Below are 26824 nucleotides of genomic sequence, written 5' to 3'. Positions count from 1 at the left end.
TTTACATAATGAGCTAGTTCTTTTCTGTTGGGAAATATAGGAATTTAGGGTACATTTTTTTTCTAATTTTTTTTGTAACCTCAGAACATTGTGTTGATAATGATACTAGTACTACAGATCTGAATTTCATGCTAAGTAACTTTTTACTTATTACGAAAGACATAGAAGGAGATGCTTAACATCTGCTTAGTCAAAGAAAAGGTGAAGTGTTGAACAGAATCTCCAGTATTTTCCAACAAGTGAGTTAACTAGAGCCTAGGAAAATAAAAAGTAAGGTGCTTTGTAGCCTCTTATTCCTCACTCAGATTAGTGGCTTACTGGATTTCATGCTTACTTGAGAGTTCATCTTGACAATTGTTTATTTAGGACTTGGCCTTTTTGGTTGTGGGCTTCAGTTTGCATTTCAAACATGAACATGACTGTGAAAAACCCAGTTCTTCAGGCAGATGTACAAGTGGTATTATTCGTGCCTTAGCACATATATACCACATTTGAAGTGAGATAGTGTCACAAGAGGACAAGATTACGAATGGTTTTCATAGCTCACCCTTTCTCAGAGGGTTTGCTTGCACCTGTTTTTTACCACGAAAAGGACGTTGAACTTTCTGATATGTGACCAAGTTGCAAATGAAAGATCTTCATGATAAAAAGTGATATGATTGAATTAAAGGTCAAAATCTAATATTTTAGTCTATCAGTTTATGGCGTGATAATTTCACAGAAACATCGAAGATACTCTGTGACCTCCCAGCACACATTTCTCACCTTGAGTGGCTTGTGGCTCTCCTCAGATTTCATGGTCCATCAGTGCACACTTCAGTTGTGTTCCTTTAATAATAGCAGAGCAGGTTAACAGGGCATTTATCTTCCTTGATACTTGACTTGCTGTGGTATAGCTTTTACAGCCAGTATTAGGAAATGGTGTGCTGTTCTGCCCATTGCCCTCAGGAAAGAGATAGGGGGTCTTTAAAACAACACAGGATTCATTTTGAAGCTTTTCCAACAGATCAGTCACTTGAAGGATTGCTGTAAACTTGTGTAAACCAGCAGGCAGGACTTAACTCCTGAATGTCAGGAGCCTGGTTTGAGACTAAAACCCAGCATACTTCAGTAGATTTCTGTGAGGTACTGAGCAGCACATCATTTTAGAGCTGTATGTGGCTCAGTGTTATTCACATCTCATCTAAGCAATTCCCTTTCATATTCAGAAAAGTATTTGGAGAAGCAGAGATTAGGAAGTGGACCAAAAAAAAAAAAATATTAAAAAAATAATAAAGTACTGGCATTTTCCTCCACTAACCTAACAGGAACTGGGTTAAGTCCTGTATCATCCATGCTGCTTTATGGTGCACATATGGTGGTCTTTTAAGTGGGCAGAGGCAGAGCCAGATGAGAGGATTCTGCTCATTCTTCAGTCTTCAGTCATTTCACTGAAGAACAGAAATGTGAATGCAAGGATCTAGGCAATCTTCTGTTACTTTTCTGCAAACAACCTTCTTTCCACTTCTCATGGTTCTCAATTTGCAAAACACTGCCTCCAAAGCACCAGTATGTATCTTCATACAGGGCTATCAGGAGTGTGAAAAAAGATTTCAGCATTTGGTAGGTATAGCCAGAAAGCATGCAACAGAAAAGTGTTCTTGGAGTTCAAGAGGGAGGACTACACATAGTCATACATATGGCAGGTGATGTGGAAACATGCACCATGGAGCCCAGAGATTCTAGGAAGGAGTGAGAAGGCTGAGGTAAAAAGACAGCATAAAGTTGCTTTTAATCTCCTTGCCAGATCATACACACACACACACACACACACACACAGCCTGTATCTTCTCTTGTCTGAATATACCTATGCTGTTATCAGTACCTCTGATCCAGTTATTCCCCATTCCCTCTCAACCTCACTCCTGAATGTGGGAGCACAGAATATAGCCAAAACCAAATACACAGTGCAAAATGCACTCAACATCTTCCTAACAATTCCATCAATTACTTTTGTTAAAAAAAAAAAATCACTAGATAATAGGATTTACTTTCTACTATTTTGTAAGAGTCCTGATCCTGTAACAATCTTCCCCTGGGGAGAAATGACAGTTTGTGGTGCAGGGGAAAAAAATTCCAATTTAAGATGAGATTTTGCATCCATGTATTACAATAATGGAAATTTATCAAATGATTAATCCAGGATATGATACAACTTGTTTTGGTATGTTAGGGAACAGGGGAAGGGGGCCAGCATAGTCAGAAGAGACGCATTTAAGCATGTACAGTCACTATTTTTCATAAAGATTTTTATAATGCTTTTACATAAAAAGCAGAAATTGCTCCTAAAGAGTCATTCTAGTCTATTGGGTAATTAATATGTATATTAAAAAAAATCTAAATATATATTTAATCAACTGGCTACCTAAAATGCCTGAAGCGCTGAATACATATGAAGTCAATAGACCAGAACAACTGAAAAAAAACATTGCTCCAGGCTCTGAGGGTGCATTCCATGGAGTTTGCTTTTAAAATAGATCTAAGAGCCTAGAATGGACTTGAAGAAGATGGAACAGTTTTAAAGAACAGTCCTTTCTTTTCAGGTCATGGATATCATCTAAGTTGAGATAACAGAAGGAAAGGTTAAAAAATGGGAAGGTTTGTCTGGAAGGGTACTCTATTAATTAAGGTAGCAGCCCAGGACTTGACTGTCTTAGGTTACCTTTCAGGAAAGTGCAGCTGTGAACCTCATCTACGACATTATTGGCAATTGTGCCTCTGCGTCCCCTTTTGTAAAATGTCAGTAACAACACTTAGCCTCTTCACATCCTTGTGAGGTGTGTTAAAGAGAAATATTAGAAGATATAAAAGTGAAATATAAATGGTCAGGTCTCATTGAAAACCAGGTGAAGGAGTCATCACAAATACACTTCATGCCCTTGAAAATCACACCTTTATTTTATTGATGGCTATAATGCACTTTTAGACCTTTGGAGGAATGATGCTAGAGATGTGCCAAGCTGCTAAGGAAGATGGAGTAAAAATTGACTAAAAGGTCTACTTCAAAACCAAAAGAATGCAATATGAAGATAACCTATGGCAAAGATCCTGAAGACTACATCTGGGAGTGTGGGAGCGTGAAGTCAAATTATATCTTTAGATAATTCTAAGTCAAAGATGATAATGTGCAAATGCAACAGCAGAGGAAGGTGAATTATGGCATTGCAGGAGGCCAGAAACAAAAAACTCTAGGATTCTATGAAACTACATTATATTTAGATATTTCAAAGTTAAACTTAGCTGAAAAATTAAAAATTGGAAAATATAAATACATTTTTATTGGTTGTTTTAAAAGAGATCACTAAAGTGAAAAATACTAGATATAAAGGCAACAGAGACTTATTTGATGTCCAGGTGAAAAAATATTGCATTGTGGAAAATAAGAACTTAGTTTAGGACAATTTTCCTTTTAATAACAAAATGAGCTATGATAATTAAGGTTTTGAAAACTATGGCTTACAGCCTCCTGGATATATTCTTAGCACATCCAAAATAAAGATCCTTGTCTTATAGAAACAACAGTTTAAACTATTAAAGAGGTCTGGACGAGTGCAACATACAACCATAGTGGTCAGAATAATTACTGCACTTGTTAAATTACAAGTTTTAATAACAAAATTAGTTCATTAATCTATTTTCTTGTAGAATGATCTCCCCACAAGCAATTATCAGCTTGTACTTGCAAGCATCAAAATAGAAGTGGCTTCTTATGTGGATTTGAATAAACATGATGGAAATAATGCTACAGAGTGAGTCAAGAAAATAATTTCATTTATTAGTGAAATGTGTAAGAGGCGCAGAAAAATAGGATGAAGAATTTCATTTTCCTAGTGCCACATTTGTAACAGCACACCAGGGTTCTTTCACATCCAGTTTATGGGCAGACTTATGTGAAATTATGGAAGCAAAGTCAACTGATCACTGCTGTCTGCCTGGTAGCTGAGAAATTCTAACAAGAATCAGTTCAGAGTTAAGTAACCAAACACAAGTTCAAAGTTCTAAAAAAGGCACTTGATTTTCTTTTGCAATTGCGCAAATATATGTATAGTTAAAGCATTGGTGCAAAAATAATCTAAAAAGACTTAAGAAAAAAGAGAGGACCATTGTTAGGTGAAGCCTTAAAGACAAGGACATGATGTTTACATTTACAGTGCTGTAGAAGAGAGAATAGAAGTTGAATTAAAGGATGGGATTGACCTAGGTAGAACTCCAGGTGAGAGAGATAGTGTGAGTATGACGTGAAGTCTTCATATGTGAGGGAGTCAGGAGTTGGTACAAGGGGTTTCCACATGAAATGTTAGTTCATTGGACAGAGAAAATTCCTGGAGTTTGACATGTGACCTAGAATAGTGCAGCAGAGATAGATTCTTCAATAGTCAGAGGCATCACAGTATACATGCTTATGTTTTCCTAGGATAAATTACAACAAAATAAGTAACACATACAATTAGAGGGACTTTTTCTTCATAGTGTTTGCTCGGCTGTAATAGAACGTGAAAGTGGTTAGAATTTATTTTGCACTGCTGTGAAATCAGACTTCATTCAATAAACTTGTACAAGGTAGTTTCTACTCATTCTGCATCAGTAAAAATACCTTTAATTACCTTAATCTTTTTTCCTCTTCAGTCAAGACTGCTGATATTTGTAATAACTCAGGTAATGAGGGGAGTTAACCGTTTCAGCTTTTTTTTCTTTTAATTTCTGTGATTTTAGGTAATAATATCAAGTCATACCAAAATCTCCAACAGTTAATGGGGAAAAAAACCCTAAAATAAAAACCAAAAGTTCCTTCCAAAATTAAATTTAAATCACTGAACAAAGTTTAAGGATTCTTATCTTCAGCTTTCATCTTTAGCTGACATTTGTAAACTAGAAAGAAAAGTTTAATTGAGATCCCTAGAAAGTTTGGATAAACATTCAAGAGTTCAAATTCTTCTGTGTAGCAAATTAATATCAGAGGTTCCTTATACATTCATTCACAGGGAACATTCTGCAGCTTTCTTGGCTAGATTCATGGTCAGTATGAGAGAGGATTAGGTTGTTGTTTTTATTATTATTATTATAGTATTATTATTATTAATTTTTGCAAATATGGAGGCAGAAAAGGGTTTGGCCAGACAGACATTGATGCAACCTTAGCTTGGTAAAATCTGTTACATTTTCCCCTGTTCTAGTTTGTTTATATTCCTGGAGTTTAAAAGTGGTCAAATATTTTATTTTTCAGCTGGGTGAAGGAAAAAGGAAATTAACTCTAAAGACCTGGATAGCATTATTAAGCCCTGAGCATATTTCTGTGTCCAGACTAAAAATGATTCTGTGAAAATGGGGGGTTGTAATGGGAGTGCTGACACAATCTGATTCCTAGCTATCACTTTGCAAGCTGTGCTGTTAAAATGAGAAGAAAAGGTTGTGTCTTCAGTGGAAAACTGATGGAAGTTAGTAATGCTGGGTGAAAATATGCAGCTCATTTAAAGGAGGAGAAACTGTAACAAAGTAAATGAATCACATAAAAAATATGAGGGAGGAGATTTTTTTTTCCACATTCAGCATACCTTGAGAACCCGATTTTCATCCAATTAGAGTCTGAGAGAAGTCTTGATTAATCTATCACAAGCAAAAGGGCTTGGCTCTAGTCACTAATCGGGGAGGTGTGAAAACTGTATATGGATCCCTAGAGGTTTCTTCAGCTTCTGTGTTGGCATGATCAGGTGTTCCTGCACAGTCAGTTCCAGGACAACTGTCTCTTGTCAATTATTACAGCTAGTTGTAAATAAGACCATACAAGCCAAGAAGTTTGGATCCTTCCTGCTCAGTATGAGTTGCCTTAAAATAAGAGCATAGCCTCCTCTAAAATCTCTGCCTCTTTCCTTTTGAAAGTTAGATATTGGAAGTAGTGCAGTAAGCTCCATATGTTATGCAGGTGATTGCTTTTAAAGAGGACCCCTGAGCCAGTTTGAATAGCCTGGGTGATGAGTGTCTCCACAGCAGGCTATAAGGCAAAAAAGGAAAATCTTTCCTGTGAGCAGTGGATGGTGAGCAAAAACATTCAGAAAAGATTATTACCATTTGAGGCTGGCATCCCAGATGGATATCTCAACACCCCAATGGCAACCTGACTCTGCTACCCACCCACCACCCCTGTGCACAGTGAGAAATGCCTGGGCAGCACAGGCTCTGCAGGATCCAGCCACCCCTGACCCTCCTTTCTAGATTTGGTTTAGATTTGGTTGCTTGATGTACCTGCTTGGGGTGGCAGGGCTTGCTATTGCAGCCTGTCTCTGGGAGGGTTTGATTTGGTTTTCTACGTATTGGCATCAAGTATTTCCTGACACACCCTGAGGCATCCACATACGGCTGTCAGATACGATGCTGCACCTGCGAGAGACCTGTGTCTTTCTGAAGTGGCAGCAGAGGTGGGACAGAAATGTCCTGGGGCACCTCAAATGACACTAAGTGCCTTTGTGATTGCACAGTGCCTATAGAAGTGAGCCCTAAGCATCTATCTGTCTTTGCTTCTAAGTGAAAAGGAAGAGGAGAAGATAGCAAAGCACAGCCTGAGTATATAAGAGATATAATATCATTTGGTGGCTTGAAAGTCATTAAGCAATCTTGATGGCTGCTGGGAGGTAGAATTTAGTCATCTGGAGAACTATTGCTCTATTAGGTGGTGAGGTATCGCCACATTAAATGTATTTCAAAATCACTGTCAAATTACTTTGCATTCACAACTTCTAATTTTGCCCCACTGTGCCTACAGAGATGGTAAAGAAACCCACATGGAATACCAGGATACTTTTGGAAATCTTCCTGTCTAGACAGCACTGATCCTATGGACCTACACCTCAGCATACTTTCAAACCTCCTCTGGGAGGATGTGGAGCTCTGAATCTCGTCTGCAGGCCTTCTGTATATACCAGGCATTTCAACATAAAAACCTTGCTACCTGCCATGAGGAGGAGTGGGAATTCCTCCGCCAACATTACCACTGAGTAAATAGCTTAATTTCTGTCATTTGAGAAAGGTTGCATTTATTCTTAAGTTATTTTTTGTTCGGTTTGTGTAATCTTATAATTCTTTTCTAGACCAGGATGATCATATAACTCACAAATAAGGCCCAGTGAGATCTTCTCCTACTCTCTCTATGAAATGTATATATTGAAATACATACTAATGTAATGCTACTACACCCTTTATATATACTCACATATAGATGCATATGTATATATGTTCATACTTATATGCATATATGAATACATAGGCATGAATCTACCTGTCCCCATTTGTATGTCTATATAGAAATATATATACATATATATGAGAACTGTATAAGGTAATACATTTAACTTTGAGCTGCTACAGCATTTCATGGACATCATTCTTTCATAATTATTGCCTTTATTGTCAATTGATGTATCAGGCAGAATTAAAAAAAAACAATGCAAAAATTGAAAAATTCTTGTACAAAGTGTCAGACAAAAAGATGCTGCATGTTCAGACTGTGCCACTTTGCACATTGCAGTAAGAATTATCATGTGAGGCAATTGTTTTCCATTTTAAACATATCTGACCATAGTGTTCTGTGATTCTATTCTAGTCTGTGATTGCCTGCATATAAATTAAAATCAAATGGATATTTCCTCAGATATTTCTGTCAACACAGGCCATAGAGTAAAAAAATAAAATAAACTTGATGTTCCAAATATGTTTGTGATTGCCACTTATAATGTAAATAACTAAATCAGAAACATTCAGTGCTGAGGGAGGAATCCCAAGACTTCTTCAAACTCAGACTTCTAGCATGGAAACTAAAGAATAATCTCCATTAACATGTAGCAGCATTCATAAAAGAAGAAACATAACTCAAGAGGTGTAATTATATGAGACATTTTATCTTCTTGGGTGGCTGGCTTTTGAGCTGATATTTTGTTGTTGTTATGAGGTATAGGCATAATTAGTCTAACTACACTGTTTTCCAGTCTGCAGCACTGTAAAAAAAAAGTCTAATTTCTTAATTAAACCCACATCGGGGACCAAAACTATATGACCATGCTAGGGCATTAGGAGGAGTGATCTATCTCCCAGTTCCCTTATTCCTCTATCTCTAACCTGTGGTTGTGGGAGGTGTAGTTGCTACATTTCTCCTTATCCCAGAGTGTGACAATAAAGATGGCCTAGCAATAAGAAAATACTAGCTCCATTTTCTCCATAGGCAGGAAAGCATATTGTTATTGGCAAATGTCTCTGAATTAGATGGCATTTTCTATCAGAGGAAGAACAGTGCCATGCTTGGAAATTAGCCTTGGAGTCTAGTTTGATTTCTTGTTTTCATAGGATCTTGAGCAAGTCAGTTGGATCTATAGATTTAAAGGAATTTGGGAACTTCATTCCTATTTAACTTCATAAGAATTAGCTTCCAAAAGCACTATGTGAGCATGCAGATCTTGTGGGCCCAGGCTTCAGTCTCACAATGTCTTACTTGTCCCTCATGTCCATAAAATCCAGAAAAAAACCCTGAGTTTTCTGTGAAAATAGAAACTAAACTGTAATTTGAGATGTTCTAGGTACACTGGCAATTTGAAACTGTACAAAATATATTACTTCTAAGTATAGAAAAAAATGGTTTTCGAGGAACAAGCTATTCTCCAGTTCTTTAGGACATTAAGGAGATGCATAGGAACCTTTTTTTTTTTTTTTTTTTTTTTAACTAATAAGAAAATAGACTGTATGATATGGTTTAATCAGTACACTACTAGATTGTGTTTTCTTTACTGAACTCTAAACAATGGATTCATCATTAGTCCTGCCTGTTACATATGGTGACTCTATTTTAAAATATCAGTGATCTAGCGCAGTAGAGCTCCTGAGACCATTGACAATTTTACACTAACTTTGTATTATGTCCAAGGTTGTATCTTAAATTGGAGCCGTTTTATTACAGTGATAACTTGAAGCAGCAAATCAGAAATTAGAAAGAAAGAAAACTGACACTGATTGATATCCAAGTCTTTCTCCTGATTCGCTGATTAAACTCATCAATCTATATGCAGAAGAGATGTCCAATGCAAATGGAACCAACCAGCCTTAACGAAGTTGTGTTGTCAGCATACTAAAAGGAAAATGGGATCCTCATGGCAGATAGGGAAAACAAAACTAAACAAGTGACTGTCTGCTACAAATGATATTTCTTTTAAAAGATGGTAACTCACTATTTAAAACACATTCTTAAGATGACAGTAATTCTTGTTGGCTATACTAGATTAGATTGTTGTAATGTAGATTGTTCAGATGAAAAAAATCAAGCTGGTTTGTGGGTCCTCTGGGCTGTAAGAAAACTGCCCTCAGTGCTCTAAGTTCAGTCATCCTCCAGGTTGTTTAGAGAATGAATGTTAGGGGCACTAGCTAAAGTATCCCACTCCCCAGACACATTCTAGTTTTCTTAGCTTGCTCCTTTCTCACCTTCTTCAACTTAAGCAGGGATGCTACAGTCTGATTCTTCATAAATAAAAGATCATCAAATTGAAACTGTACCCTATCTCTCATTAAGTTGTTTTTATAGGTATGCTCTGTATTTCAATTACATAAATATGGATCAGAAGAGTTTATGGTACAAATCAACTGGCAAAAATGGCCAAAACTCAGAAGTGATCATTTGAGAAAAATCAGATTTTGCAGCCTTCTTGATAAATGGTGCAAACCCAGAAGTGCATGGAATAGATAGACTGTTGTATCAACGCATGGCTGAAATTATAAAGGAACAAAAGAAAGAAATACTCAAGGATTTTACAGAAATTTAGCTGAAAGTCTTTGGCCAGGGTCAAGTCAGTGGCTTCAAAAGAGCATGAGTGCAATAAGAACTTCCTGCCAATATTTTAATTAGAGAGCATTGGGAAAAAATCTTTTCCTTTGGAGAATGATTTTATTTTTCTTATCCTTGTGGGAGAAAGAAAGGTTTGCTAGAAATATTTTCATTTTTTTAAGTTTTCAGTAATTTCTTTCTCTGGTGCAGTCGTATGTTGGGTAATTTGTTAAGTGACTTCTGAAGCTCCTTGACCTGTTTTTTGTTATCATCAATGAAACGTCAACAGTCAAGAGAAGACTTAGGTTAGCACTGGACAAAAAAAAAAAAAAAAAAGAAAACAAGATGTGTTTGAGCTCTTTTAATACCTACATATTTAGAGTAGCTATTTACAAAGTTGTTGCATTTTATAAATCAGTGTTTCCCAAGACAAATCTCAGAAGAAATGGTTACCTGGAAGGCTCTGTGATGTTAATTACAGCCACAGTAACCTAAAAAGTCAAGTGTGAGGTCACCACCATCAGACTTTTGGCTGACCGCAACAGTGAAGTGTAACACTTCCTCAGGGTGCTCTTTGCTCTCTGCTCTCTGTGGTTGCCAGCGGGCAGTGATCTGTATCAGCTGGAGACATGGATACAGATCTCAGTATAAAACAAGGTCTTCTCTCTGATGATTTGAAATGTGACATATCATACAAAAGACTATTCTTTTCATTATTTCCCTTCTGAATGTGCACTAACTACATTTCTACAACTCAACAGAGGCTTATTTCAATGAACGTAAAGGAAAAAAAATTGTGCTGCAAATCAGTCTATTGTCCTTCATTCTCCCACCTTCAAATAAGATCTTAAAATAACTGTGAAGACACAAAATGTTTAAATAGATCTTTTCTGTCCCACCCTGATATAAAATTAATACTCAATATTAAATTAAATAAATATGAAAAAATTCCTTTACAAGAAAAATTTAAAAAGACATGGCAATTACTACATACCCCTCTGACAAGTCTAAAACTCAATAAGGCTTAACTGGGGCAAAGAACAGATAGCCATTACAAAATGTCTTCTAACATAAAGTCTAAAGAGGCACTAGGAAAATAGTCTGGTGGTTGTGGTATCTCCACCATTAGAGGTCTTTAAGAGCAGATTAAACAAGCAGCTGTCAAGAATGGCATAAGTTTAGCTGGGTTTGCCTTAGGGCAGAGGGAAAGACTAGCTGACCACTGCAGGTCGTTTTCAGCCTTTTGATTCTGTTTATCAAAACATGCATCCTCTACTAACTGCAATATAAACTATCACTCAACATTATTTCCTCTCAATGTCATTCACTCAACCTTAACTTCATCCTTTGTTTTGCTCTGTTAAGAAAGTATGCTTCTCAGATGTATTGTCTTGATGTAATATAATATTTATTAAGTGCTTCGTAATGAATGAGAAGTCATAAGATTTTAGGGCTCATTAACAAATTGAAAACTTCTGTACCTTTGTAGTGCATGATGGAGAAAAAGCTACAATTAATAAATAAATATCAGATGATAGATCTCCTTGATTATATTTACTTCAGTAGTAAATATGATATCTATTTTTAGATCCTGCAAGGTATCTTTATAGTGTTGTGTGTGTATTTATGCACGCATATGTATTTACATATATATGTGTCTGTCTGTATCACTGTGAGGTTGTTTTACCAGTAAGAATTGGAAGTAGAAAATGGAAATTGTAACCTAGCAACATGTCATTTTGATATTGGAAAATTTTCTTTAAATATTAGAGAATAGTAGGAGGAACAGTAGAATTAAATAAAATCCTTAATTGGTGAAGTTTTACAAGGATAGTCACTTTTCTAGGCTTTTGCTAATTTGACAGTCAAGACTTAAGACCTGTGCTAGGCTGAGCTTCCTCTTACACAGTTACATATTCTTCATAAACTTGTTTAAGGAAATATCTGGCCAGTTATGATCTGACTTATGTCAATAGAATTTTTAAAGCAAGCTCTCCCTAGACACTCAGATACTTAAGAAGCTGGTATCATTTTTCATGTACAATCAGAAAACTGAAAAGAAATTAAAAATGCCTCCCAAGATTCCTTATTCGTAAGTAGTATTGCTGTTTAATTCCAATTTAATTGTTAAATAACTATATGATTTTTCCCATATTGATTTTTTCTTCCTAGTCACTGGAGTTTTTACTGATTTTATTTTTCCCAGTGAATTTCCTCATCTTCTTTGACATCTTCTCCACCATTGCCTGTCACTTTTCTCCCAGGCTTTTCTCCTAGTATCAAAACATGGCTTTGATTTTCTTATCTTAGAATGTCCATTGATGATGCTTCATACTTTTCCAGTAATTCTCTAGGTGTTAATTTTTTTCTTCTCATATTTTAAAAGAAGCTACCACAGCATATCTCCAGTATTCCTCTACTTTACTAGAAAATCTTTCAGCTGAAAAAAAAGTTACCAAAGATTTGAAGGATTCTTAGTCAATTTCAGAATTAAAAGTTATGCTCATCTCATCAACATAATTGGTCCCACACTTGAAGTCTTGTTTTCCTTGGGCTCCATAACCATATTTCTTACTTTTTTTTTCTATTTCCTCTAAATCTCCCCTTCATCTCTTCTCTAGTCAAATGATTCACACTCACTTTCCACTTTTTACAGTGGTACCACATCTCTTGGTCTTTGATATTCTTCTTTTCCTCTAAATCAGGTGTCTTGGTAACCTCATTTACTTAGACTGATGCAACTATCCCCTTGGTTTTACATGTCTTCATAGACCTAAAGGAAAGTAATTCTCTATTCTTTTTTCTTTTTGATCAAATTCATCATCAGTTTGCATGTCACTCAGCCTTCCAACCTGGTTTATCTCTGACAGATCCTTAGTCCCTACATTCAAATACTCTCTACAGGCTTTATCTGAGACACAACCTTTCTTATAGATCCTTGGAGTGGACAGTAAATTCTTCATGGGACAGCCATGTGCCCTTGTGGCCAAGAGGGCCAATAGTATCCCGGGGTTCATTAAGAAAAGTGTGTCAATGAAATCCTGGCATTCATTAAGAAAAGTCTGTCCAGCATGACTAGGGAGGTTTCCTCCCCCTCTAGTCTGCCTTGGTGAGTCCACACCTGGACTATTGAATCCAGTTCAAGTCTCAAGTCCAGTCTCCGCCAGTTCAAGAGAGAGAGGGATCTACTGGATGTGTCCAATGGTGAACCATTAGGATGTTGAAGGGACTTGAACATCTCTCCTATAAAGAAAGTCTTAGAGAACTAGTGCTGCTTAGCCTTGAGAAAAGAAGGCTGAGAGGGGATCGTACTAACGTGTATAAATATCTGAGGGGTGGGTGTCAGGAGGAGGGCATCAGTCTCTTTTCGCTGGTTCCCAACAAGGAATGATGGGTATAAGATAGAGCATAGGAAGTTCCATCTCAACGTGAGGAGAAACCTCTTTACTGTGAGGGTGATGGAGCATGGAAACAGGCTGTCCAGAGATATTGTGGGGTCTCCTTCTCTGGAGACTTTCAAAACCCACCTGGGTGCATTCCTGTGTGGCCTGCCCTTGGTGACTTGCTCTGGCATGAGAGCTGGACTAGTTGATCTCTAGAGGTCCCTTCCAACCCCTAATAATCTATTATTCTATGATCCCCAGTTAAAACTATTACAAGACTTAATGATATCCTGTCTCAATTTTTACAACTGAGATTCTAAAATTTGTTGAAAGGTACATTTTTATAGTCTATAACTTAGGCTGTGATGCTCCTACTTGCAAACTTATTCCTACATATTTATTATCTCTAATTTCCCTTTAATGATATTTACCAATTTTTGGGACTGCAACTATTAAAATTAATCCTGTGAAGTGCAATGAAGGAAGCATAGGACATTGAACACTATACTGTCTCATTGTTTTCCCCTAACTTACATGACTAATACCCTTATCTTTGCCTTATAACTTTGTACGACATTGTACTCTGTGTTTGTACAGTTCCTAGTACAACAGGAGTTTCTGTTCCTGATAAGAATCTTGACACTTTATGGTGCTAGATCCCTGAAATAATACCACAGTTATCTGGCATTAAGACAGATCAGAATTAGTCCTGTTGCATCTGCTTATATTTGTGTGTTTCAGATCTGTCACTGCTCATGGAGAAGAGAAGGGACATGCTTTCAATTTCTCAGTTGTACCTTCAGTCTCAAGGTGTGGGTAGGGAAAATAGCAGTAGCCCATAATTTCCTACAGTGAATCAGCAGAGCATAGTCAGATACAGAAGAATATTTAAACATTTCCAAAAGAGAAAAGTTTCTTTCTTGGAGTAGGAAGTTAATCATTATCCAAGGATCTTGAAGCATTTATCTTCAATGTAATAACATGAGAGAAGAGAAAAATATATTCCTATCCTTTTGTTCATTTTGAGGGACTGAGAAGGATAATAAGTGATAGCAAACAACTGAAAACAGTATGTCATATTTATAAATTCCCTCTTTAACTTAGCCCTGACACTTTTCAACACCGAGTAGAAAATTATAAAACTGTGACATCCATTAGCCATGGCCAAGTCAAGTTAAAGCACTTTTTCTGAGTATTTTACGTGACTTCACTGATGAAAAAAATAATTCCTTTTTTTCTTTTTTTCTTTTTTTTTTTTTTTTTTTTTTTTTTTGCAAACTGCTCTGTTTCTGACTTCTTCTGCATGGCTTTTCAGGTTGTGCCAACTACCTCTCCAACTTGTGGAACAGTATCCCTTGATTACTTTTTTATATATTTTATACTTTTTCTCAACACTTTATCTCCACTTTAATTTTTTAGACTTCTATTAACTCATTTCTGGCAACGTATTGTTTCAAGCATCAGGCTTTGAAAAATAAAAGATAAATATATTGAAAACCAAGCGCTTAACAGAATTTCTTTTTCTCCTAATAGTATCTTCTTTTCCTCCAGTTATAGCCCCAGTAAAAAAAAAAAAAAGAAAAAAGAAAAAAAAAAAAAAGAAAGAAGAAAAAATACTTGAAAATCAGCTTTTAGAAATACTTTCTTATATATTAATTCTGGCTGGTCAAATTTGAAAGCTAACATTGACATGTTCTGAACTTCTGACAATGACTTAATTTTTCCACTACAGTTTCCCTTTCTGTATAATAAAGATGTCAGTTCTTATTATTAATTCTGCTCTTACAATGAGAAGGACAAAATGACATTTCTACTGGATTCTTCAAGATGAAATCCCTGTATTAGGGTAATACATATAATACATAATATTTACCAGGAGAAGACATCAAAGTATTTGGAACTTTTCTGTGCATTGCTGTAAATCAGGTTCCACAATTACTAAGTTCTGTGAAAATGATTTCAAGAGAAAAATACTTTGTATGAATTCATTCTGAGGTATGAAAATAGTCTTAGCTGGTTTTGTTAGTGGTGCATACATAAATGGCTTTTCAGTCTTTTAAATGATTTATTTTTCTAGAAGCTTCTGAACAAAGACAAACTTTCAGAGAAAGTGCTTTAAAAAAGTGAGATTCTGCTAATAAAGCCTGAAGAAATAAAAATCTAATTCAAAGAGATTCAGTAGGCTGTCTGCATATCCTAACGATAGCAGTGTGAATTACAGATAGCACATAAGCAATGTAGCAAGGCCACACAGCACCTTGCAATTTAGAATTTGTCAACATTTCACAGTTTCCTGTGTGAGTCACCACTTCGTTGATGTTTCCCATTTATTGTTTACATAGGCTTAAGCTTTGGAATATCCATGCAAAGCAGCACAGTTGAGCTTTAAATCAGGAACACATAATAAGAAATCTCAAATCATGTCAAGCATTCCATTTAATGTTTTATAAAGAAAATACAACTTGAGTTGCGCAGTGAAATTTGCAAGAAGATCAGGAAGGACAGCAAGAGGAGTCACCCATACATTATTGGTGATAAAATAGAGATAAACTGAAAAACTGTGAGATTGCATACTGAAGCCTGCAACAGCTGTACTCAATGAGTAGGTTTCATTCATTATGTAAGACACAAATATGTTACACTTATGCCTCTGTCAGTCTTCAAAGAGGATAAGAGGGGTAGAAAATATAACTGAAAAGCGTGTAGGTGTTTCTGTTAAAAGAAAGTTACCAGTAGCGTGAAAGTAAGTATCAAAAGAAAGGATTTCCCTCAGTACCCTTAAGTAGGCAGAGCCATATATTATGGCAAACACTGAAACTCCCAAGGTAATGGTCAAAATGCCACTGGAGTACAAACAGAAAGAAAGTCAAGAAACTCCATTCCTAGATCTTTATGCCACACAATCTGATTTCTCTTCCTTTTTGATATCTGAATCAGTTCAATTTCTAGTGACACTGAAACATAGCTCCACAATCAATTGCTAAAAAGCAGTTAATTCCCTAGTCCAGGAAACTGCAGTTGTCTGGATTTTGAGCTGGTTTTGTTGTGTTTTTTTGTTTTGTTTTGTTTGTTTGTTTGTTTGTTTTTTCATGAGAGATGCCTTTTTTGCTATTGTTTTCCTTCATTTTATTTTTTTTCTTTTTTGACTATTGCTAAATATATCCATAGTGTTTTAAAATCTGGAAAAGGAAATTAAAATCTTGATACAATCTGCCCACAGTGATTTCAGGACTTGATTGTGAGTTTTATCTGATGATGTTGATTTTAGGGACTACTACATCAAAACATGAATGGTTAGCTGCAAGCTTGTGTTTACTACTGCACACAACACACTTCCCCATCCCTCCCCCCCCCCCCAAAAGCCAATTCTGATTCAAATCAATTTAATTAAGTAACAAAGCTGGTTGCCATGGTAACAAAGCTACTAATTTGTCATGGCAAATACTCTGTGAGATTGACCAGTTGCTAAGCAACAGCCAATGAGCTTGAAGACAGAAGATGACAAATTCTATCTAGTGCAGATGTTGTGATCCAGTCTTGAATTAGGCCCCCGTTCAGAATGGATTCCCAAGAGAGAATCACCTGGAAAAGCTTAATAGCAACACAGGGAGTAGCATGCCACAACAAATTACATTGTTTTGCACTTTAAAAAAATGTGTTTGATGGGAAAGCTAGTAAAATAAGTTAATTTGATGATTCCTGTCATCTTTTTATTTTTCTTTTACAGAATATATGGAGATGATTCAATCTTACTGTACTTGGCTTTGCATATGGATATTTATACCTCAGAAATAGTCTTCTATATCTTTGTATGTATGATGCATAAAATTTTGGCATGCAAGCACAAAAGAAGTGGATTATGGTTAAAACACCTCAACAAAATCTCTTTGGACTAATGTATATAATTCACTTACAACAGTGGAGAAAAATTTATTTTCAGTTTAATATTATTTCTCTCAGGATGGCCTCCAGTTTCACAATTTAAACTTCAGTTTTATTCATGAGGATATATTCATTATTCCTCTCACTAGAAGTACTACAAGTGTTTCAGGTTGTTGGTATCTTCCTACGTGTGCCTGCTTTTGAATTGCACAAATCTCTAAGAGTAAGACTAGAGACATTTAGTTGGTAGCTTTATAGTTCACTGGAAAATATTGGTATCAAAACACAAATGCGTTATGAAATGGGTTTGATATTTCTAGTATTTTTCTTGTGTATGTAAGAAAAATTTCTGACAGTTTTGAAGTTACTGTTTTTACATTATCTTAAACATTACTTTTTTTTCATTGAAATTGAATTTTCAATTAGAAATAATTTATCACATTATAATCATAACAGAATGACAAGTGCTCTAAAGTAACAAAGACTCAAACATGAAAATCAAAACAAATCCTCCTAATTTTCTGAAGCAAGATATCTGAATGACCCAAAGTTCCTGTCTTTTCTCTACCATAATTTTATTTTCTATGAAATTACTCCTGCTGGCAGACAAATTTTTAAATTCCTGAAAAGCCTTTTTACTGCTGATACTCCATCCTACACACATTCCTAGTATGGATAGTACATTAGTTTCTTACGAGATTCGTTACAACTAATGGATTGCTGACAGGAAGATCAAGCCAAGAATCTAATATTATGCTTTAGAGTATTCACTTGAATATATACAGCAATGATTTAGCATCTTAGATAAAATGGTACCTAGAACCAAAATGGGGGTGGGAGTGGGGGTGGGTTGTTTGTTTTATCAGTTTAAATGTAAATGCAGTCATTGAGACAGAAATTAAATAAAACTAAGATTTTTCACTGTACTGTGAGAGCTAAAATAAACCAAATGAAACCAAAACAAATTTTGGTTTTATAGAACTAAAATCAGCTTTTTTTTAAATTAGGGTTGCAATGTTAATACATAGGAGGAGAATCATGCCCCTCAAGCTTGTGTAAAAGGGCATTCTTCTTCAAAATTTAGCCAGGGTAATTCCTAGAAATTAACAGAAAATATAAAAACAACAGCAACATGCAACTTAAATGTCCTTTCACTATTCCAAACCACTTGTAAGACTAGTATTTTTTATGGTATATTTGGTATATATATGATAGTGACAAGGCTCGAACTGAAGCAGCAGTGCTAGGGCAGAGGTGGATGAGGAAAGGTGCTGTTTTAATGTTTGGCTTTTGTTTTTTCCTAGTCAAACCTATTTTAGTTGGCAAAAAAAGGAAATTAATTTTCCACAGGTTGAGTCTGTTTTGCTAGAAACATTTACTGGTAAGTAATCTCACTGCCTTAATCTCAATCCATGAAATTTCTCATCCAATTTTCTCCCTGACGTCCTACTAAACAGAAAGGAGGGAGTGCCAGGATGGAAGCAAACCCACTGAGTATAAACATTCTAGTCACTAAAAACAAAAATCACACGCATGTACATAGACTAATGGAGACAAGTATTTATGTTCAACTGTAGAGCATTCCTGTTTTCAGAGTGTGAAAATAATTTTAACAGAGGAAAAGTCGAAGACAACATGCTCTTTGCTTTCCTCTATGTGCTCTTTCCTCTCCTCTGAAAGCTGGCGATAAAATCTCAATATTACACCAGAGGAAAAAAAATCCAAAGCTTCTTTAAAATATCACATGTAAATGACAATATTTCATGTGAGGCTTTGCATCCATTTGCCTTTGGTCCTGAAACTGACATTTAGGCACTCTAAATGGCACACACACACCTTTTGAGTCCCTTCACTGCCCAATGTGGCCATCTCAATTCATACAATTTTTTTTGTTTATGAAACCCATAGGCAGCTGCATATTTTTCATTTTCTTTTGATGAACCTGACAACTCAGAGATAATTTAAACTCAAAAGTGGAGGGAACAGTTATGACCCTATCTGTTTCTAGCATCAGGCCTACTGGTAAAATTGAACATATCTTTTCAAAGTTTTTTATTTTGAGTTAAAAATTAAGAGTTAGAGAAGCCATTTGATCCATAAATAAATTATTCCTGTGGTTAATCATCAAGTCTTTACTAATTCTGGTCACAGATCTGAGGGCTGATATTTGCTCTCTTCACTTCCTAATCATATGTTTTGTTATATGGATCCCTTGAAATTTGCAACTACTTATGATACTCCTTTCCAAAATCACTTTCTCCTTCAGATAAAAATTATGACTTGCAGCACTGGATTCTAGATGGGTAATATTGTCAGTGGAAAAGTAAAAATAAATCTTACTCAAGTCTAATTTCCTGTAATATCCAAGTTGTTGATCAGATCTATCTTTCTCATTATTTACCACATTGTTTTTTCTGTGTATGTAAATCATAACAAGACCGATTATACCTTGCTTTGCACATCAGTGGTCAGGTTGTGACTTGAATCAGGGCAGATGGAAGCCAATAGAAAAAACAGATGTATCACTTTTTCATTAGAATTCCTTTTTTAAAAACTAAGAGTTAGAAAGCTTTTAATGAATTCTGTAATATTTTAAAAACATATCAAATGTCTTACAGAAATCTTTACCAATGAAATCATAATTGCAATAAAAATGAGCAAGTTTGTATGAAAATTCTTATTTTTAAAAGCTGTGTTGATTGACAATGTGTATACTGCCATTATTTTAAATCTTCATAGATTTCATATCTCATCATTTTAACTCAGTTTCTCTATATCTAGTTAACCAGCTGATAGTTTACAGAAATTTTTGTCCTTCTTACGCAGTGGTACAACAACCAGATTTTTTTCTCATGCCACAGAGTTTTTCTGTTCATCCAAGATTTACCCAGCATTCTGACATTGTGTTAACCATTTTTTTAAAATTACCATATAGTTCATCATAGCTAACCTACTTTTTTTTTTTTTTTCTTGAAATTCTTATTTTTTTCCTTTCCTCTCAGTAGTTCTGGAAAAAAACTACTTCATTGCTGTAAACATCAGCCTTCTTTCTAGGAACAGATGCAAAGTGTACCCTGGAGAATTCTTCCTTTCCTACAGCACTACTGACATTTCTATTGTCCCTATTTGGTAAACTTGCCCCAGAACCTGTCCCCAGGACAGACTTCTTCAGAGTGGAGAGAGATGGAAAGTCTGGGGGAGAGATTTAAACCTGCAGATGTTTAATCACTTATTACAGGACATATGATGCACATTGTGTGATAGACTGAGGTTTCTCAGTAATAGCCTTCTTCTTCTCTTTCATACTCATTCTGCAACTGCCTCTGCACTGGTCCATCACCAGAAATCACTTTGGAATCTACACAATGCTAATAGCAAGGCTAAATCATCTTTTTTTTCTGTTAACTTCTGACTTCCCTGATCTCAGGAACTACAAAATGTCTAAAACTGGCACATAGTTCAGAAAACTCTAACTTTTTTTATTTTTTCTTAATTAATTTGACACTTAACAGCATTTGCTTCAAAAGGTTAAAATCTGTTCCTCTAACTAATCGTGTCTTCTCTAAAGCCCCTGTTCCATAGTGAATGGCTGGTCTGGCCTCTGGCTGACTTTCTGTCTTTACAAATTTCCCTAAAATTCACTGCCCTCCCACCTCAGAATTCATCATTGAGAATGGCAACCAGGGAAAGCAGCCATTTCCCACTCTTGCAGAACAAATCTGTTATGCCCCATTCTCTTAAAGTGTATTCTCCTCCCAAGGCAAGCACAGAGCTCCCATCAAACCTAATGCACACACAGAGGTAAATATTCCCATTTGTGAGGGACTGTAATTGAATCACCATTAACTTCAGCTCCTGGCATTGTTCAGAGTGAGTTGAGTTCAATGGCTTCTTGTTGCTAGAATGAGATAAAATAGAGTTAAACTATTTAAAGACAGCTTTGTTCTTTTGTCAGACACCAACTGAACATTTGTTTAAAATACAACTCCAAAGAGGTACCAAAATCTGAAAAGAGAAAGATCTGAATGAACCTTAACTAGAGAGTGGCGACCTATGCCTCTGTCACAACCACTTCAAAATCCTCTTCTTAGGAATCTATGGAATAGTTATATTACTAATCTAATATTACCTCAGCTGTGTGAATGTACATTTTCATAGTGTTTAAATGGAAGAAGGTGTAAGGAAACAGGACTGTCATTTCACTTTCAGCTTTTTCTCAGATAGCACTGACACAAGAATACTCCACAGAGTAAGTAGCTGTTTCTTGATTATTTTTTTTCTCTCCAGAAAATAAAACCTTTCCAAGAAAACTTTACAGACTTACACACAAAAAAAGCCCCCCAAAAATATACTTTTATGAAAGCTATCCATCAAATGTCAAGGATAATAATCAATTTTTTGTCACAATGAACTGATAAAAGCTTCCAGTAATAATGTCATGAGGAAAAAAAATTTGTGTTGGAACTCGTAATGCTCAGCCCTGATATCAAACGATTTCATAAAAGCTCAATACCATTGTAGCCCTCGGAGGCATGACAAAACACAATTTCTCATCCACAGGATATGGAATAATTCCTTCTTTTTATTTTATTTTTTTTTTCCACAGAAAGGTAAGCAAAAGGAAAAAATCTGAATTTCAAAAAAAAAAAAAATTACAGAATCCTGCTTATGCAGGTGAACATTAGCGATCATTTTGGTTGCCAATATCACAAACCGTTATGGTGATTTCTCTCACATCATGCAAATGGCTGCATAATGTCTACTCCTCTTGGAATGTAAAATCAAATCAGCATTCTAATGCTACAAGCCCGTGATGAGCTTGGAAATAAATATGCAGAAGCGCATAAAAAAAAAATCAAGGCAATCAAGGAGAGCCAGCGTCCTAGCTCGGACTATAAATCTTTGTCTGTTTCAATCGTAGAGCTGGCCGAATCAGTGTAAAATTCGAGCTGGGATGTCATCAATTTCTGTTAACCTCTCTATTCTTCTTTGTGTTGGTGGAGCAGTGATGGATTGGTTTTGTCACTTGTGCTCAGTTCACAGTATGTTAACATGGAAGGGTGCAGTCAGGTTATGAAGAAGGGTTATTACTGTCCCAGTTCTGACCTGGACTTACTATCTTTTCTAGTATCACAAAACCTTACTGTCTTTGGGACTGAAAGTAGCATCCTTGGAGCTGCCTAATATTAAGCAGAGCATCTAAATTTTTTTCCTCCAGTTGCTTTTTTATAGTTCTTTCCAGTCACTTTGCTGTAGTTCCTGAGCCTATTGTCTCCTATATTTTTAAATTAATAAATTAATGTAGGAGGTGCTTACTAATCCAACTACCAATGCAGGAAGAAAAATAGAAAAAGATTCATGATTTTACAATCTAGAAAATAATAAAAGACTGGTAATGAAGCAGAGGTAATAACAAACTTACTGGCATGTAATGGATACATAAATGCTTTGAGGAGTGGACTTAAATTCTTCTTTAATGTTGTCTTTCTCATGTGTTTTTGGTAAAGGTATTTAAATTGTGGTTCCTAATTTCTGCAGTGCATCTGATGAATTAGGATGTTCTTCAGTTCTCATTTTCTGCTTCTCTATGCTGTGCCAATGCACTTGTTGTGATCTGCACTACAGAGCACTAAGACACCTGGCCCTACTTCAGATACTTGCAAACTCAACTTTAAGCAGCTTCAAGCTCTATTAATGCTAATGGAACTGCTCAAGTGCTTAAGTTAAGCATGTTCCTAAATGCTTTGATGGAAGAGTGTAATAAATCCTTATCGAGAGCCCAATGAAATCTCTAGGAGTCTTTATATTGACTTCAGTGGGCATTGTATCAGGCTAATAGAGCTCAACACCTAGCAGAACTGAGCCCTTAAACAGTTGGCTCATTTCACCACGTAAGTGGTTGTTTTAGTGGTGGATGAAGTGATCCCTGTGTGTAGTATTTAATATAGTGTGTTTCAGCTTGTTAAGTTGGTTAAGTGCTTTGGGATCACTTCAGATGAGAAGTAACAATTTTGTCAGTGAAAAATCACATTAAATAAATGCTTTCAAATGAAGGGAATAGAAAATTAATCAATAAAAATACTATGTCTATTTATTTCTGTAAAGGAAAACCAAGTGGAACAAAACAACTCGAGCAATAGGTAGCCCAGGTTCTGTAAAAAAGCTGAACAATGGAGGGTCAATGGCATTTTGTAAGTGATGCTTTTGCTCTTGACAGATTGGACCCATGATATAGGAGTATATCTGGTCACAAATGTCTGCCACTTCTCAAAGCTGTCTGGCTGCTCAAAAGCAATTAAGTGAAGTGGGTGCTCAAACCCATTGAATGTCCCAATTAACAATTAGCGGGACTTGTACTCTTAAGGGGTTTTGGAGATCTTTCACAACACAGCAATGAGAAAGTCATACGAAGGAGACCACAGTTTCCATATCCTTTCTGTAGGAGCAATTCATAAAGTCATATGAAAAAAATCCTGAATTAAATATGGTACAGAAAAAAGAAATATATGATTGTTATGTCATAGCTTATATTGCCATTCATCTTTGAGTTAAGGAATGTGGAAGGAGTCTATCAAGACAGCAGTCTAGGCAATCTGACCAAATCCAAACTGACAGAAGTTTCACAAGCAATTTTTTCCATTAAAAATGTATTCTTACTTCCTGGTACTTTTAAGATACCTTGGGAAACCAAACCACTGTATATTACCAAAGAAACCATATGTAAGGTTAGCATGAAAAGGTTTTTCCATATGTCCAGTTAGCTTGCTTTTCCCTAAAACTTTATTTTTCTCTTTTGATGAATTTGAACAAAACAACATGTTCAGTACCAGCTACAGAGACTCCAGTAAAAGTAGTAAAGAAAGAATATGAAAGAAGTAATTCTGACTTTGATGCAAAATTCCACCTTGCAAAGAGCATGCAATACTGAACCCAAGAGGAACTCAGCATTTGGTAATGCTGCCCCAGTCCTACTGAAAATAATTTCTGCTCCAGAAGTAAATACTTCTGGACTTTCACCAGCTCACATATACCTTAATGCACTAAATGTCCCCCCTTATACACATAAACAGAAATAATACGATCCGCCATAAAAGGCATTGTAAGAGTCTCCAGAGAAACGAATCCCATTAAATTATTACAATTCTTTATATCAGGGTGTCCATTTCCTGCTATATTTGCCTTAAAGGCTCGTGTTCTCAATTATATAATGGCATACAAATTAAATACAATTTCAAATTTAAACCTGTACATGTGTCAGTTATGAAGTTCCCCTGTTAGTCCCATGAGGCTACCCACAGCAGTGCTGGAAAGTGCACTACTGCACAGACATTACATTACCTGCTCCAAGAAACTCCTATTGAAGGAATAAACACTAATGATTCTTATTTATTATTGATATTGCAGAGTCCAATGAACTCAGACATGAGATTGGTTCTGATTTAATAGATGCTATGCCCAAACAATGAGCTACTAAGGCTGAATGCCAATAGAAAACCTTTTTTCTTCCATCTAGACTGACCTGACAATTAATCCTGCTCTGCTGTATCATTCCTCCTTGGCCAGGATCTACATCACAGGCTAGTTTAGGTATTTGTAAACTCCATGAAACTTTGATTATTGTAATGGGAACTTAGTGTAATCAATGCAGACCAACCTAGATCAAGTACAATGATGTTTTAAGCACCTTGCTAATAAAATAATTTCATCCATTTGTAAAAAGAGAGCACAAATTTATTAGGACCTTGCTTAAAATAATTTAGTTTAAAAACTCTAATAAAATTTTAAAAAATATTTTTCTATTTTTCTTATGTTCTCTGGGGCTTTACTTAACTTCTAACATTGTTTGTAGGGATGTGTTTGGGTGAAATCCTTGAGATGTTGAAGAATAGTTTTGCATAACCTATTGTACAACCTTGCTGACAAAGGTTTGATATTTTCTAAGATCGAGTCCTGAGAAGCCTGCAGAGGGTCTGGATAATTGATGAGCACATCTATCAAGTACAGGGCTTTGGGTTTGGGACCCATGTTCAGCTCAAATAAGGAATGTTTTCAAATGAGAACTAATTAGAAAATTAACACTTTGCAATCTTCATCAACAGTTACTTAAATCAAAACTACCCAAAAGCAGAAACAAAATACATACATATCAGTGAATGCAGACACAAACACTGACACACAAATTCAAACACATGCACAGAATATCTTATGAGGGAAAAGTTGTTTCATAATAATGCAGAGTAGTTTTAAAATATAGTTTAATGCATGTCAAATTTTACCCTCACTCTTCAGTTTCCTTTTTCTGTTTAAAAACATGTTGACCTTGAGCCCATTCTATAATGAAGGTGTTGATGAGTCAAATCCTTCAGAGGTGCATGTAAAAAGCGCTTTTTAGAATGTTAAACTGGAAACACACAGGGTGCAGTTTCCTCTTTAGAGAAATGTCATGGATGTCCTCTAACCTTTTTTTTTTTTGGAACATATTTCTTGGATGATTTTTTTCAAGGACTCAGGTCAGGAAGAATCTACCCCAAGGGTAGTTGGAGGGAAGAGAAAATAACAAGGCATGGTGGCACCTGGGGACCACAACATTGTTCACATCCTCTGTAATCATCAGTGCACTGCTCAGCTGCTTTGGTAATTTACATAATACCATCCTGACACGTTCACTTCAGTTATCCATCACCATTGGGATGGTGTTGCTGTTTTCCTGCTTTATTTTCTTTTTCCCTATCTCACTCTCTCTGTGCTTTTCTTTTTCTCTTGTGTCTTATGTTTATCTGGCCAAGCTAAAAAGATTGATTTCACATTGTTTCTGCCCTCCTTGCTCAACAAATGTGAATTTGGCAAATGATGAGGCACTGAGCACAGCTAATAAGCAAAAATGAACATATAGAGATTTTATTATCTACATTTTAATGAACAGTATTTTGGGGGAAACTGAGGGGGTGAAAACCGTGAGGATTTAATGGAAGCAGAGACAGGAGAAAGTCAGTTTAATCAAACTAAATTCTAAGGATATGATGGACTTTATTCACATGCAAGCATAGATAAATCTGCAAGATAGGTCTGGACACTGAGCCTTTGCCTCGATTTATATTTTGTCAAATATGAAAAAAATAAAAGCAGCATTTTATATTTTCTAAGTGTGTTTTTTATTGTAATGTGACAGATGACTTGGCTATCCTGGAAATACCAGTAATTCCTACAGTCCTACCTGAGACCAGACTACAGGCTTGTTCTCCCTGTTTTGTTCTCTCTATACTGCTGTGACTTTACTGGAGTTGTTCTTGGTGTACATCAGCGTAACTGGTATTGACAGTTACACCCTTGTGTACACCCTTGTCTATCACCCCTGTCTATCACCCTAGTGTATGATGATAAAGTCACCTTCCCACAGTAAACTGACATGTTAAGGTGTAGGAAAGGACCACTGAAAGACACATGGAAAAGCTCTTTATTGCCCCTTTCGCTGTCCTATTGAGGTAAATTTCTGGCACTGAAGGCATCAAGTACCTTGATTCCCAGGACTTCTCCCTGCCAGAAGCTAAAAGACATTCAAGCCAAAATGGTGCCTGGGGCAGGACATTAATAGCATGCACTCATAATGAGTATCCTTGAATGAGTGTGGGAAATGATTTCTTGTTTCTGTAAAATTATATACCTGGTAAATCCTCATTGGGAGAAAAGATCAAGCCCTGAAGAAGTAAAACAATGATGGTGTTCA

Source organism: Calypte anna, chromosome 5A, assembly GCF_003957555.1.
Source record: "Calypte anna isolate BGI_N300 chromosome 5A, bCalAnn1_v1.p, whole genome shotgun sequence".
NCBI classification, from domain to species: Eukaryota; Metazoa; Chordata; class Aves; order Apodiformes; family Trochilidae; genus Calypte; species Calypte anna.
Note: the sequence above shows the minus strand (reverse complement) of the source record.